The sequence below is a fragment of the Trichosurus vulpecula genome, chromosome 3 (genome assembly GCF_011100635.1).
Source record: "Trichosurus vulpecula isolate mTriVul1 chromosome 3, mTriVul1.pri, whole genome shotgun sequence".
Taxonomy (NCBI): domain Eukaryota; kingdom Metazoa; phylum Chordata; class Mammalia; order Diprotodontia; family Phalangeridae; genus Trichosurus; species Trichosurus vulpecula.
In genome coordinates, this window is record NC_050575.1 from 73,966,334 (window position 1) to 73,983,296 (window position 16,963).

The following is a 16,963-nucleotide window of genomic DNA, read 5'->3' on the forward strand; positions in this document are numbered from 1 at the left end:
ATTCAATTTTTTTTTCACAGTTACTATCGCTAACCATATTTCCCTGCATCCTATTCCCCCTACATCTCATTTATTCTATTCTGTCTCCCCTTTCACCTTGTCCCTCCTCAAAAGTGTTTTGCTTCTGATTACCCCTTTCCCCAATCCACCCTCCCTTCTATCAACCCCCTTTTCTTATTCCTGTCCTCTTCTATTTTCCTGTAGGGTAAGATAGATTTCTATGCTCTATTGTGTGTGTATAACTCTACTATCTTTACCAAGAAAACCTCAGATGGAGTCACAAAGAGTCAGGCATTACTGAAACAATACAACAACAACAAAACAACTTTAGAACCATGGTTTCAACTGCCTACAGCACATCTCTACCTGAGTGTCTCTCTGGCACATTAAACCCTGCATATTCAAAATGATTCCTTCTATCTTTTCCTCTAAATATGTTCCTAACTTTGGGCCTCATTGATCCTTTCTGTAGCACTTCCCAGTCTCACAGGTTTCCAATCTTGTTGATAGTTTTTCCTCTTCCTTATCCCACACCTCTCATTATTTAATTACTTACCAAAACATATAGATTCCACCTACACAAAATTTCACACATTCTATACTTTCTATTTTAATTTCCACCACCTTAACATAGTCCCCTATTGCCATTTTAGTGGACTATTGTGAAAGCTTCCTTACCTGTCTTCCTATTGTCATTCTCCCAGAGCTCAAAACCACCCACCGTTCATATTGCTCAAAAATTAATAATAATAATAATGACAGGTCTTGGCATGTCACTTTCTTGCTCAGAAACTTTCAGGGGCTCCCTTATGTCTACTCAGTAAAATTTGGCTTCTTTTGCTCATTTTCCAAGTCCTTTCATAATGAGCCACCACTCTGTCCTTCAAACTTACCTCCTATTATTCATGTTCACATATTCTCTGCCAAACAGGCTATAAGATATGTCCTGTATCCATCTAACTCTTGTTGTTTTGTATGCTTGAAATATCCTCCTTTTCCTGCCTTGTTCTTAAATTCCAGGTCAAATGTTTCTTTTTCCAAAACATTGTCACTGATCTGCTTGCCTGATGCTAACTTTCCCCTTTGGACCTATAGATGCTTCTATGACCCATTTTTTGAGATATCTCTTTGAAGGTATTTTTTTTACATTTTTTAAAGTTTTATTATGCCTCAAAATTTTTTTTGGATTACCTTCTCCCCAACACATCTCTGTAGAGTCTATCCTTGCAATGATGAAAAACATGATTCAGATCCTATGTCTCCTAAGGCCAAAACTACCTGCCAACTATCCCCACTACTGGTTCTTTCTTCATAATCCAATTCATGCTTATTCCTTCCTAATTCCTGGCTACCTCTATCTTCACCTTCTATTGTGTCTTCAGGAATTGCATTAAATTGTCAATAGATTCCTTCTTTCAAGGCAGGGAATGGGATATAGCAAAAAATATACTAGATTACAGGACCTGAACTCAAATAAATGTATGAATTTGGGTTAAATTCTCTGGGCTTGAGTGTTGTAATCTCTAAAAGTTAGGGATTGATTAACTGATCTTTAAGTTTCTTTCAGTTCTAAATCAATGATCCTATGATTCTAGATCATTTTATCTCATAACTTTTTTATGATGATGGAAACCTGACTACTCTTTGAAGGTATTGCACCCTGGGCTATCTTTTCTATTACTGAGTGATCCTCCCATAATCCCCCAAAATGTTGGACTGGAAAGGACAGAAATATGTGTTCCTTACTATCACCTTTCTGATACCATGTCTCAGCAAATTCTGCTCACTTAAGTCATATTTATTACAAGAGTACTTTCTTAATATTTCTAATTATTAGCATTCCTCCTCAAATGACATCGTATGTTCAATCAATTATGTATGAGGTATATTTCCTCCCCTCTCCAGTAAAATGTAATCACTGTATGTACAGAGACTTTTGTTTTGTTCTGTAGCATCATTTATTGGTTTACTATCTGCAGTAGTTGATATGTGGTATGGCATAGTGGACAGAAAGAAGGTAACAGAGTCAGGAAGACCTAGATTAAAGTCTATCCCTAAAACAAGAAGACTGTGTGACCGTGAGTAAGTGACTTAACTTCTCAGATTCCCCAGATGACTGTTTGAGACTATACGTTTCAGAGGAGCTGCTAGTTTTGATAAGGAGCAATTTCTGACTGAGAGCATTCTCTCTACACTAATGAAACCAAAGGTCCTGGGGAAAAAATCCCTAGCAGCTGACAAAATGCTTTAATGTAAATCAATACTTCAAAATCTTGTGATTTTGCTGCAGTACATACTCTTTTCACTTATGCAATTTGAAATCCATCTATAATTTTACCTTTGTGTTAGGGGCCTCTCAGTCACTGATTAAAAAAAAAAGAGTTTTGCTCAGGGTCACACAACTAACCTCTTTTTTCCTCCAATTACAACACTCACTCTATCCACTATGCCATGCTAGCTTGAATATAATAGCTGTTTAATAAATACCTGTTGCATTGGATTTATTTCTTTGATTGAATATGCATTTTCAATATATCCCTTAAGATAATATTACCTTTTCTTTTTGAGATTGCCTGAACCAACCAGCTACTTTGCAAACAAGTTTTCTATGAGACCAATACGTACTTACAAAGCTTTGGTTTTCTGCCTCTCTGTCACACACACATACATACACACACATACATACATACACACACACACACATAATACATATATATGTTATCCAATTATTTTTCTTAACTTCTTTATGTGTTGTTGTTGTTTTATGGGGTGGGATGAAGTGTGGTGGATGTAACATATCTTTGCAATGATATTTCCTGAACCTACTAAGAAAATGTGTAAAATATACTTGTTGATAGAGGATGGAACTTGGGTCTGCAGCTCTGAGGGGCTTCCTTTTTTAAAGATTTGGGGGTTGTTCTCTATGATGTAAATACTGATAAACAGATGTCTTCTGTAACTATGTAGGCATATGCATGCTTATAAATGTCTGAGCCAAATATCAGGCCATTCCAGTAAAGAAACCTTGCAATCTGGATAAAAAACATGGTTTAAAGCCAAAATGAAATCTATCAGCTATAACTGGACTGAAAGCACCAGATAATTGGTCAGCTCTTTACTTCACTGACTCATAGGTACTGACAGAGATGCATGCAGCATATATTAAACATTTCATTTGTGATTCCTTCATTACTCTCATTGTTTTTATACAAATAACCAAAATAATCCAGACATTGTTACAATGTGGATAATAGCCAGAAGTATTACTCACATAGATTTCCAAAAGGCATTTTGTGACAGATGGCAACATAAATTACCCAGACTCCCAGCAGTCTGAACATAACCTTGTAGCTTAGTAAATATATAAAACACCCACCTTAACAAATGCAACATGGATGGCTTTTTAAGCTGTTTTCATGTGTTTTTTACTAAAAAAGAAGAAAGGCAATTTATCACCACAAACACATTAAGCAATTAGCAAATTGGCTGTATAATGCCCAACATTTAGAGAATTATCAAACATTTAAAGCACTCTATTTTCTTCATGCTTAGTAACTGTCTTCTTTATAAGGTTTAAAGTGTAGTGTGATTAAGTTGACAAGCATTGACATTGTTCATATTTGGACTTTTTGGCACAGAAAACAAACATCCCAAACTAGTCTAATTATAAGAGCTCAAAAGGAGAGTGAAAGAGACTAACAGAGCCAGGAAACTGCCTGAACTGCCTATCAACAAAATCAACTTGGCATTTGGCTCCCTGCAGCAACTAATGAAACCAGGAAGAAAATCAAAGAATATTGAGACACTCAGGATACAACCAAAAAAATGAGCTCAATTCTCCCTGGCTTTAGACGCTCTGTAGATTCAGTTTTGTAGATTTACAAGCGAAAAGCATTACAAATACCAGGTAAGCACCTATATTCTAGTTTATGATATTACAATCTAGGTGGCATTGTGAAATATGTGTGTCTAAAATTTAAGAAGACCTACTGCCAAAATAACCTTAGTGAAATGAAGGAATTCTTCAAGTGATTTTGTGATCTTTCTGTAACAACAATCTGCTAGCAGCTACCATGGATGTGTAAGAACAACAACAACAAGCACACAGAAGGCTGCTAAGATGGGTTCTTTTGATCTGCTTTACTAAGGAAAGCAACTTTAAGGGGTTAACAATCTCAGTTTAATCAAGCATATATACACTCACTTAAGTCAGAAGGAAAAGCTCAGCCCCCTGAACTTCAAGGCAAATACAAACAGAAATTACAAACATCAACAGATGGACATTGTCTGACCACCCCAGCTTTAGCAGAGACCAAGCCTCAAGGTCGGTCAGGTGAGAGGTCAGAGGCTTGTATGCATGTGCATACTTTTTGAGAAGGCAGTCTGGGGAATTAGAGAGGCCAAACCCACTTGAACCTGTTCAAGCTTATCTAGGGTCTGGTCTTGGTCAAGAATCCAGGCCTACTGATTTGCATCATTTGCATATGTTGAAGAGGGAAAGTAGGGGAAGTAAAAGAACATAGTTGAATCTTAAACTAAGACAAGGAAAATCTAATTAACTTCACTTTTGCTTCTGTATCTTATTATCCTATTTATATAAACTGTATAACCTAGGAAAACCGTAAAAAAACAAAGATTGTAAAGTAACCATGACTCTAGCAGGAGTGGAGGGAATGGTTACCCCTGCTCCTGCAGCTGTATCAGTGTGAGTGTTCCCGTGAGCACTGCACCCGCTCTCTTGAGGATCGTAATAAAATGCCTTCCTCTGCCCACTCTGGTCTTGAGTTCTTTGGGTGTGAATGGGCAAATCACATGGATTTTCCTAAGGTCAAGTGAAGGGAAGCAACAGGCAGCGGAAGCTTGCCAGGCTTACTCCTGGATCTTTTCTTGGGTTGTCCTGTGATCCCCACTGCGGTGTTAAGAGGGCTACCACTCTGGATTCCCTTGGGGAACCCTGTGGTCTGCATGGCCTTCTTAAGGGGACATCACTTGGGACTTCCGGCCCTGTCTCGGGAGCCTTGTGATCTTGTCGCCATCCTAAGGGGCCATCACTTGGGTCCTCCTTAGGGTCTGACCCCCTAGGAGGACCTGTGATCCTCACAGATTAAGGGATGGCTACCACTTGGTCTTCCCCTGGGAGTCCTGTGGTCTGTACAACCTTCCCTAGGGATTATCACAGGGTTCTTCCTCAGGACTTTGGCCCTGCCTAGGAAGTCCAGTGATCCCCAAAACCATGTTTCTCACAGTTACAAAGCCAGGGAGCAGTTACACCTTGCCCAGAGTCACAACACTCCTTCCATGAGTATGCCCCAAAAGTCAAACTCCAACCTGGGATCTTATATACTGGTCTTAGGGCCCTGGGGCCATTGCATTTGAAAAGCAAGACTCAAAGGTACTTAACTACCTCAGGATTCTAAAGGAGAAGACAACAAAAAGTCCTGCCCTGATTACCAATCTTAGTGCTGAGAAAATACTCCAAGCCAAAAACCTGCCATTTTACCTGCCCCATTCAAAAAAAGGCCAGAATCATTGAAGGCACTTAAGAGAACTATAACAAAATGCTCTGCCCTGATTACTGTAACACTTCTACAATACACAATTTATGAAAATATCAGGTTATTCAATTCATGTGGCACCCAAGACAGCTCCAGCATTTTGGGAAGCCCGAGTACCATTTGCATACACAATCTATGTACCTTCTTTCCATCCAAATTTACTACAGGAAAAGACTTAGCAATGCAGAAGTAATTCCAAATTTCTTTCTTCATTAACATATTCAAACAAACTATTCACCAAAACAAAATCTTCATTTGGAGGGGGGGGTTTATCCTTAGAATCTAATGTAATGTCTTAAACATTGTAAGCACTTAATTCATATTCATTGAATTTAATTAAAACTGAAAAGAAACTCTTTGATATTTGATATTTTCCTTCAGAGAAATGGTATTCTACTTGTGGTAGGTTTCAGAGACCTAGATAGGGTAAGTACCCCCCCCAAAAAAAAAGTTACAGAAAAATAAAGTTGGATTAGGGTAAAAGGGGAGATCCAGACAAAATCTACTAAGAGTATTTGAGGAAAGAAGGAACATTTTCAGCTCAAATATCAGCAAAGATTTCACATAGGATTTTACATGGTGCAATGTCTTATAGGAAAATACTCCAATACAACTCAATGAGCATTTATTAAGTATGTACAATGTACAAGACACAGTGATTAGTGGGATAAAAAAGACAAAATGAAAGAGTTCCTGACATCAGGCTGTTCATTTCTACTGGGACACTTCAACATGTAAACATATAAACATCTAAGTATATATGTGATTATTTGGAGAGTACCCTAATTTTAGTTATCAAGCAAAGTTTACTAAAGTAAGTGGCCCACATGTAGAGCCTTTGGGAAATTACAAATTTAGAAGTGAGAAGGTACTGCATTCTAGACATGAGAGACATGCTTTACAAATTATGTAGATTCAAGATAGAGTGCCAAATTTTGAGAAAATTAAACAGGATACTTGAATAGCATTTGGCATTTATAAAGAAGAAAATGAGAGTCTGGATTGAAAAGGTTTACTGGAACCAGAATGTCAGGAGGTTTAGCTTCCTGTAAGGAGATTATAACATATTCTAGAAGCAAGAGGAAACCACTGTGTGACATGGTCAGATTAGTGCTTTTGGAAGAATATTTTGGCTTCTGTGTGTGGATGAATAGAAGATGGAAGAGATTGAAGGGTGGGAGTCCAATTACAAAGCCATTGCATTATTCAGACCAGGTTATGAAAGCCTGAACTATGGTGGTGCATAGGTGAGTGAAGAGAAAGGGAAATGATCAAGCACATGTTACGAAGGTATAACCTACAAAAGGTGGCAAATGATGAGATGCACAGAATGAGTGAGAAAGAGGTGAAGGTGAAAGCATGGTCACAAATCTGGGTTGCCAGAAGTCTGAATGTATGACAGAAGTAGGAAATAATAGATGAGAAAATAGGTTTAGGGGGCGGAGCCAAGATGGCGGCTGGTAAGCACAGACTAGAGTGAGCTCCGTACCCGAGTCCCTCCAAAAACCTATAAAAATGGCTCTGAACCAATTCTAGAACGGCAGAACCCACAGAACAGCAGAGGGAAGCAGGGCTCCAGCCCAGGACAGCCCGGATGGTCTCTGGGTGAGCTCTATTCCACACGGAGCTGGGAGCTGGGAACGGAGTGGAGCAGAGCCCAGCCTGAGCGGCGTGGACGATCCAGACCAGAAACCGGGCGGAGGGAGCCCTAGCGCCCTGAATACGTGAGCAGTTACCAGACCCCTCGACCCACAAACACCAAAGACTGCGGAGAAGGTTAGTGGGAAAAGCTGCGGGAGTGGAAGGAGTTCGCGGTTCCGCTTCCAGCCCCGGGGGCAGCGGAGGTGGGGCAGCTACAGCTGTTGTTACTTCCGGCTCCAGGCCCACCTGGTGGGAGGAATTAAGTGGCGGATCACAGCAGGGGTGCACAGCCTGCCAAAGATCTGAGCCCAGTCTGGACTGGGGGTCCTTGGGGAAGGAGGAGTGCGGCTCTGACAGAGCTGGCACCTCCCCCCCAAACGTAGAACATAGAACTCTGTAATCTACAAGCAGTCATACCCCACTGAAAAACTCAAGGGTCAAGTTAGTTGGTTGGGAATATGGCCAGGCAGCGAAAACGCACCCAGATTCAGTCTCAGACTTTGCATTCTTTCGTTGGTGACAAAGAAGACCAAAACATACAGCCTAAAGAAGACAACAAAGTCATAGAGCCTACAACCAAAGCCTCCAAGAAAAACATGAACTGGCCCCAGGCCATAGAAGAACTCAAAAAGGAGTTGGAAAAGCAAGTTAGAGAAGTAGAGGAAAAATTGGGAAGAGAAATAAGAAGGATGCGAGAAAACCATGAAAAACAAGTCAATGACTTGCTAAAGGAGACCCAAAAAAATACTGAAAAATACACTGAAGAAAACAACACCTTAAAAAATAGACTAACTCAAATGGCAAAAGAGCTCCAAAAAGCCAATGAGGAGAAGAATGCCTTGAAAGGCAGAATTAGCCAAATGGAAAAGGAGGTCCAAAAGACCACTGAAGAAAATACTACTTTAAAAATTAGATTGGAGCAAGTGGAAGCTAGTGACTTTATGAGAAATCAGGATATTATAAAACAGAACCAGAGGAATGAAAAAATGGAAGACAATGTGAAATATCTCCTTGGAAAAACCACTGACCTGGAAAATAGATCCAGGAGAGATAATTTAAAAATTATTGGACTACCTGAAAGCCATGATCAAAAAAAGAGCCTAGATACTATCTTTCAGGAAATTATCAAGGAGAACTGCCCTGATATTCTAGAGCCACAGGGCAAAATAGAAATTGAAAGAATCCATCGATCGCCTCCTCAAATAGATCCCAAAAAGAAATCTCCTAGGAATATTGTTGCCAAATTCCAGAGCTCCCAGATCAAGGAGAAAATACTGCAAGCAGCCAGAAAGAAACAATTTGAGTATTGTGGAAACCCAATCAGAATAACCCAAGATCTGGTAGCTTCTACATTAAGAGATCGAAGGGCTTGGAATGCGATATTCCGGAGGTCAATGGAGCTAGGATTAAAACCTAGAATCACCTACCCAGCAAAACTGAGTATCATGTTCCAAGGCAAAATATGGAGTTTCAATAAAATAGAGGACTTTCAAGCTTTCTCAGTGAAAAGACCAGAACTGAATAGAAAATTTGACTTTCAAACACAAGAATCAAGAGAAGCATGAAAAGGTAATCAAGAAACGGAAATTGCAAGGGACTTACTAAAGTTAAACTGTTTTGTTTACATTCCTACATGGAAAGATGATGAGTATGATTCAGGAGACCTCAGTATTAGGGTAGTTGAAGGGAATATGCATATATATATATATATGCATATATATATGTTTATGTGTATATAAGTGAATGTGTATGTATGTATGTATCTATGTGTATGTGTATGTATGTGTATATATATATATGTAAAAGAGAGAGAGCAGATACAGGGTGAGTTGAGGATGAAGGGAAGATAGCTAAAAGAAATAAAATGAAATTAAGGGATGAGAGAGTAACATACTGAGAGAGGGAGATAGGGAGAGATAGAATGGGGTGGATTATCTCGCATAAAGGTGGCAAGAGGAAGCAGTTCTATGGGAGGAGGGGAGAGGGCAGGTGAGGGGGGAATGAGTGAACCCTGCTCTCATCAGATTTGGCCTGAGGGGGAATACCATACATACTCAGTTGGGTATCTTACCCCACAGGAAAGAAGAGGGAGGAAGATAAAAAAAAAAATAAAAGGCAGGGGGATGATGGAGTGGAGGGCAGATGGGGGTGGAGGTAATCAAAACAAACACTTTGGAAAGGGGACAGGGTCAAGGGAGAAAATTCAATAAAGCGGGATGGGTTGGGAAGGAGCAAAATGTAGTTAGCCTTTCACAACATGAGTATTGGGGAAGGGTTAAACATAATAATACATGTGTGGCCTAGGTTGAATTGCTCAACTTCTTAGGGAGGGTGGGTGGGAAGGGAAGAGGGAAGGGAATTTGGAACTCAAAATTTTAAAATCAGATGTTCAAAAACAAAAAAAGTTTTTGTATGCAACTAAAAAATAAGATACACAGGCAATGGGGCGTAGAAATTTATCTTGCCCTACAAGAAAGGAAGGGAAAAGGGGATGAGAGGGGAGGGGGGTGATAGAGGGGAGGGCTGACTGGGGAACAGGGCAACCAGAATATAAGCCATCTTGGAGTGGGGGGGAGGGCAGAAATGGGGAGAAAATTTGTAATTCAAACTGTTGTGAAAATCAATGCTGAAAACCAAATATGTTAAATAAATAAATTGCATTTAAAAAAAAAAAAAAAAAAAGAAAATAGGTTTAGCAGGGAAGATAATTAATTCCATTTTGGACATGTTACATTTTTAGTGCCCATGGGATTTCCTGTTGAAAATAGCATGTAGATAATTGGTTAAATGTAACTTGAACATAAAGAGCTTAGAGTTAGATTGACGAAGAATGACTATAAATATCTGAGAGACATTGTAAAAGATGATTATGTAAGGCTTAGAAAGAAGATGCCAAGAGAAAGTAGGGCCCAGGAGCCTTGGAGGATACTCATGCTTAACGAATTGAAAACAAATGATGATTTTTTCAAAAGACACTAGGAAGGAGCAGTCAAAAAAGTTTGAAAAGAGCAAATAGTTGATAGTATAATTTCTCCACAGAAGTGATAATTAAACTCATGGGACAGGACATGATCAACAATGGAAATAATTTGAAAAAAATAAGAGAAGGTGCCCTGAAGCCTGGAGGATCATCCATATTTAAAGAACAGGATGATGATAATGGTGGTGGTGGTGGTGGTGGTGGTGGTGATAATCCATTAAAGAAGACTGAGCAATGATATGAAGATGAATAGGAGGATAATTAGGAAAGAGATGTAACACATAAACCAAAGGAAAAAGAAAGCATCAAGGAGAGTAACAAAGCTGGAGAAATAATTTTTTTCAAGAAATTATCAGGGAAGACTGCCCTGATAGTCTAGAACCAGAGGGTAAAATAGAAATTGAAAGAATTCACCTATCACCTCCTGAAAAGATTCCAAAATTAAAACTCCCAGGAATATTATAGTCAAATTCCAGAGTTCCTAGGTCAAGGAGAAAATGTTACAAGCATCCAGAAAGAAAAAATTAAAGTAAAGGATTCATTTCTCTAATAGAAAACTGAGTCAAATTTATAAAAATAAAAGTGATTCCCCAATTGATAAATGATCAAAAGATGTGAAGTTTCTGTATGAAGTAATCCAAGCTATATGTAGCCATATTAAAAAAAATACTCTAACCCATTATTGATTGGAGAAATGGAAATTAAAACAATTCTAAAGTACTACCTCAAACCTATTAGATTGACTAATTGGACAGAAAAGGAAAATGACCAGTGTTGGAGGGGATGTGAAAAAAATTAATGTCCTGTTGATGGAGTTGTGAATTGATTCAACCATTCTGTAGAACACTTTGGAACTATGACCAAAAGGCTATAAAACCATGCATACCCTTTGACCTAGAAATACCGTTACTAAGTATATATCACAAAAGAGACAAAAAGGACCTGCATGCATAAAATTATTTATAGCAACTCTTCTATTGTGGTAAAAATTGGAAATTTAGGGCTTACCCATCAATTGGGGAATGGCTGAACAAAATATGGTATATGATTATTATGAGAAATAATGAGCAGGTTGCTCTCATAAAAACCTGGAAAGACTTACATGAGGCGGTGCAAAGTGAAATGTACTGTGAACCAAGTAGCAGCAATATTATAAGATGATCACCTCTGAATAACTCAGCTATTCTCAGCAACAAAATGGCCTGACAACTCTGAAGGACATATTATTAAAAATGCTGTCCATTACCAGAGAAAGAAATGATGGTGTCTGAATACAGATTGAAGCATAATTTTCTTTTACTTTATTTTTCTGGAGGTTTTTTTTTTTCTTTTTGCTCTATGTTTTATCTTACAACATGACTACACATTTTGCATGACTACACATGCATAACCTATATCAAATTCCTTGCCTTCTCAATGGGGGTGTGTGGGGAGGGAGGAGAGGAGAGAATTTGGAACTCAAAGTTTTACAAATGAATGTTGAAAAAATGTTTTTATGAATAGGGAATAAATAGGGAAAATAAAATACTATTTTTTTAAAAAGAAAAAAACTGGAGGACAGATAGTATAAAATGCATGGAGACTGGAGATACAATCTTGTTTGTGGAACTACAAGTAAATCAATGTTTTTAATGTAGAGTGCATGGAGCACAGTAAAGTGTAAAAAACCTTGAAAGGCAAAAAGAGATCAGGATAATGAACCAATTTATAATCAGCTTTAAATATATCAAACAGAGAAATTTAACCTTGAGCCTAGAGATAATAGTTACTTGAATATGGGATTGATATACTCAGACCTACATATTAGAAAAAAATAAATTACCTTTTTCAGATAGGTGGTGAATGGATTTGAATTAGGAGAGATTTGATTTGGAAATACCAGTTAGAATTCTATCCCAATTGGATAAATGGAAATTAATGAGGGACTAAATTGGGGCTATAGTTGTGTAAGTAGAAAGAAGGGACATATTCAATAAATGTTGTAAAAACAGAAATGAAAAAAAATTTGGCAATAGATTTGGATTTGTACGTGATTAAGAGTTAAGAATCTAGTATTATGCCACATCTGAACTGAGAAGATGGTGTTCTTGCCAGGAAAAGGGAAGTTTAGAAGAGAGGAGGGTTTGAGGAAATAATAATGAGCTCTGTTTTGGAATGTTGAGTTTGAGATACCCCTTTGGGACATGCAGTTCCTCATACCTAAAATGCAATTGTGGTTGTAGGACTAGAAAGAATAGGTTTATATATAGATCTTAGAATCAACTGCACAAAGGCACCAATTAATTGAACCATGGGAGTTTATGAGAACACTAGGTATGATAGTATCAATGGATAAGAGAAAAGAAGAGCATCTAACAGAGAGAGACTTAGGGGACACTTATGGGTAAGGATGCAGCATAGATGAATACCTAGAAACAGAGAGTGAACAACACTCTCTGTCATTGGAAGGCTTACAATCAAGTCAAGAGAGTCAACATGAACAAATAGAGGTATATGCAAAAATATACAAAATAAATATGTGATAATTTTAGGAAAAATCACTACAGCTGAGGAAATCTGAAAAATCTTTATGTAAAAACTGGCACTTGATCTGAACCTTGACAGACACTAGGAATTCTGAGAGGTGGAAGTGAGGAGGGAGTGCATTCCAAGCAAGATGTGTGGGTGGGGGGTGGAAAGATAGCTAATTAAAAAGCATAAACTATGAGATGAAATTTCATGCATGAGGAACAGTAAGAAGACACATTTGATTAAAGATACCATTAGCAATTTTAAGAGTGAATGGATGGTGAGGAAGTATAAAAAGCAAGGGTACATCATTTCTTTTTTTTTCCTAGGAGAGTAATAGTGAAATAGAGAAAAGATGTGATGTAATAACTTGAGGGCATAGCAATATGAAGGGATTTTGAAAATAATGGGGTATATCTAAATACATTTCAGGAACCAAGAAGAGACAATCAAAAAGGAAAGATTAAAAATTAAGGGGAAAGAATGATACATGGTACTTTCAAGAGGGGATAAAATCAAAGGCAAAAGTGCTTATGTTATCCTAGTTAAGAAGAAAGGCATTTCCTTTACTCAGATGGGAGTAAAGGAGGAGAGGACAACTCAAGAGGTAAGAAGTATTTCTGGTGTAGAGGTGGGGAAGAATAAAGGAGCCTATGGCCTTAATTATCCTACAAAAGTAGGAACTAAGGGTTGCAAATGTAAAGAAAAAAATAGAAATCCTATAGAAGTCCCACAAATACAAATTTGTAGTTAACCTAGTCTGATGTTTTGTGACTTTCTCCAAAAGCCCTCAGTAGTTTGGGATATGGAAGAGAAAAAAGTAACTCATATCCTAGACCTATTAATTTCTTTTTTTTTTTGATTATTTATTTAATATTTTTAGTTTTCAACATTGATTTTCACAGGAGTTTGAATTACAAATTTTCTCCCCATTTCTACCCTCCCCCCAACTCCAAGATGACATATATTCTGATTGCCCCATTCCCCAGTCAGCCCTCCCTTCTGTCACCCCACTTCTCCCCATGCCCTTTACCCTTATTTTCTTGCAGGGCAAGATACATTTCTTTGCCCCATTGCCTGTATATCTTATTTCCTATTTGCATTCAAAAGCTTTTTTTGAACATCTGTTTTTAAAACTTTGAGTTCCAAATTTTATCCCCTCTTCCCTCCACACCCACCCTCCCTAAGAAGGCAAGCAATTCAACATAGGCCACATGCGTATCATTATGTAAAACCCTTCCACAATACTCATGTTGTGAAAGACTAAATATATTTTGCTCGTTCCTATTCTGTCCCCCTTTATTCAATTTTCTCCCTTCACCCTGTCCTTTTTCAAAAGTGTTTGTTTTGGATTGCCTCCTCCCTCTATCTGTCCTCCCTTTTATTGTCTCCTCTTTTTTATCTCCTTCCTCTTTCTTTCATGTGGGGTAAGATACCTAATTGAGTGTGTATGTTACTCCCTCCTCAGGTCAATTCCAATGAGAGCAACATTCACTCATTCCCCCTCACCTGCCCCCTCTTCCCTTCCTACAGAACTGCTTTTTCTTGCCACCTTTATGAGAGAAAATTTACCCCATTCTATCTCTCCCTTTCTCCCTCTCTCAATATATTCCTCTCTCATCCCGTAATTTGATTTTAATTTTTTTAGGTATCATCCCTTCATATTCAACTCACCCTGTGCCCTTTGTCACTCTATATATGTATATTCCCTTCAGCTACTCTAATACTGAGGTCTCATATTTTTTTTTTGCTTTTTGGCAGGGCAATTGGAGTTAAGTGACTTGCCCAAGGTCACACAGCTAGTACATGTGTCAAGTGTCTGAGGCCAGATTTGAACTCAGGTCTTCCAGACTCTAGGGCTGGTGCTCTACTCACTGCATCACCTAGCTGCCCAGAGGTCTCATAAATTATACACATCATCTTTCCATGTAGGAATGTAAACAAAACAGTTGAACTTTAGTAAGTCCCTTATGAATTCTCTTTCTTGTTTACCTTTTCATTCTTCTCTTGATTCTGGTGTTTGAAAGTCAAATTTTCTATTCAGCTCTGGTCTTTTTACTGAGAAAACTTGAAATTCCTCTATTTTATTGAAAATCCATATTTTGCCTTGGAGCATGATACTCATTTTTGCTGGGAAGGTGATAATTGGCTTTAATCCTAGCTCCACTGACCTCCAGAATATCATATTCCAAGCCCTTAATGTAGAAGCTGCTACATCTTCTGTTATCCAGATTGTGTTTCCACAATACTCCAATTGTTTCTTTCTGGCTGCTTGCAGTATTTTCTCCTTGATCAGGGAGCTCTGGAATTTGGCAACAATATTCCTAGCAGTTCTCTTTTTGGGATCTTTTTCAGGAGGTGATCTGTGGATTCTTTCAATTTCTATTTTACCCTCTGGCTCTAGAATATCAGGGAAGTTCTCCTTGATAATTTCTTGAAGGATGATATCTAAGGTCTTTTTTTGATCATGGATTTAAGGTAATCCAATATTTTTTAAATTATCTCTCCTGCATCTATTTTCCAGGTCAGTGGTTTTTTCAATGAGATATTTCACATTGTCTTCCACTTTTTCATTCCTTTGGTTCTGTTTTATAACATCTCGATTTCTTATTAAGTCACTAGCTTCCACTTGCTCCAATCTAATTTTTAAGACAGTATTTCCCTCAGTGGTCTTTTGGACCTCCTTTTCCATTTGACTAATTCTGCCTTTCAAGGCATTCTTCTTCTCATTGGCTTTTTGGAGCTCTTTTTTTCCATTTGAGTTAGTCTATTTTTTAAGGTGTTATTTTCTTCAGTATTTTTGGGGTCTCTTTAGCAAGTCATTGACTTGTTTTTCATGATTTTCTTACATCACTCTCAATTCTCTTCCCAATTTTTCCTCTACTTCTCTAGCTTGCTTTTCCAAATCCTTTTTGAGCTCTTCCATGGCCTGAGATGAATTCATATTTTTCTTGGAGGCTTTTGATGTATGCTTTTTGATATTGTTGACTTCTGGCTGTATGTTTTGATCATCGTTGTCACCAAAAAAGGAATCTAGAGTCTGAGTCTAAATCTGAGTCCTTTTTCACTGTCTGGCCATGTTCCCAGCCAACTACTTGACCCTTGAGCTTTTCATTGGGGTATGACTGCTTGTAGAGTATAGAGTACTTTTTCCAAAGCTTGAAGGGCTGTGCTGTTGTTTTCAGAACTACACAGCAAGCTCTGCCACACCAGCACTCCTCCTCCCCCAAGAACCTCCAACCTGGATGACACTCAGATCTAAGCTGGCTCTGCACTCCAGCTCAGATCTGCCACTTAATTCCTCCCACCAGGTGGTCCTGGGGCCAGAAGCAACTGCAGCTGTAGTTCTGTAGCTGAACCACTTTCACTGCCCCTGGGGCAGTGGCCAAATGGCAAACTCTTTTCACTCTGTCCCCACAACTTTTCCCACTAACCTTCTCTGTTGTCTCTGGTGTTTGTGGGTTAAGAAGCCTATTAACTGCCACAGCTCACTGATTCAGGGAGATAGGGCCTGTTCAGCCCAGCTCCCAGTCTGGTTGGTCCACGTGGCCCATGCTGGGCTCTGCTCAACTCCACTCCCAGGTCTGTGCAATAGACCTTACCCCATGACCATACAGGCTGTCCTGTGCTGGAGCCCTGCTTCTCTCTGCTATTTTGTGGGTTCTGCCATGCTAGAATTTGTTTAGAGCCATTTTTATAGGTGTTTGGAGGAGCCTGGATGGGAGCTCATGCAAGTCCCTTCTTTCCAGCTGCCATCTTGGCTCTGCCCCCTAGACCTATTAATTTCAATACGTGAACTTTTAAAAAGGCCTCTGTGACTGGTACCTCAAGCCACATATTAAAAAAAAAGTTCCTCAAACCATTGTCATTAACATATGTAATAACTAAAGTGAGTATATGGGCTACACATTCTGTGCAAATATTTAGCTTCTTGAAGAAATGATAATTTAACATTTTCATTGCAATAAGAAACTCAGTCTACTAAACTTCAAAAACTGCCTCTAATCCAAAGCATCCCCCATGAATTTCTTAATAAAGTTTAATGTATATTTATGATTAAGAGTAATAAAATGGCACAGCTTCTTTAAAACACAATAATAGGCTTATTAAACTTTGGCAAATTGCTCATGGATTCTTCAGGGGGATTTATTTGCTTTCTTCTGAAAGAACTCACTCCTTTACCAAAGAGTTCCATTAAATTTATATATTTTTACTGGGATTAGAATTCTTGTTGTATCCTGGGGTTATATTTTGTTTAAATGACACTGATTTTGTTCTA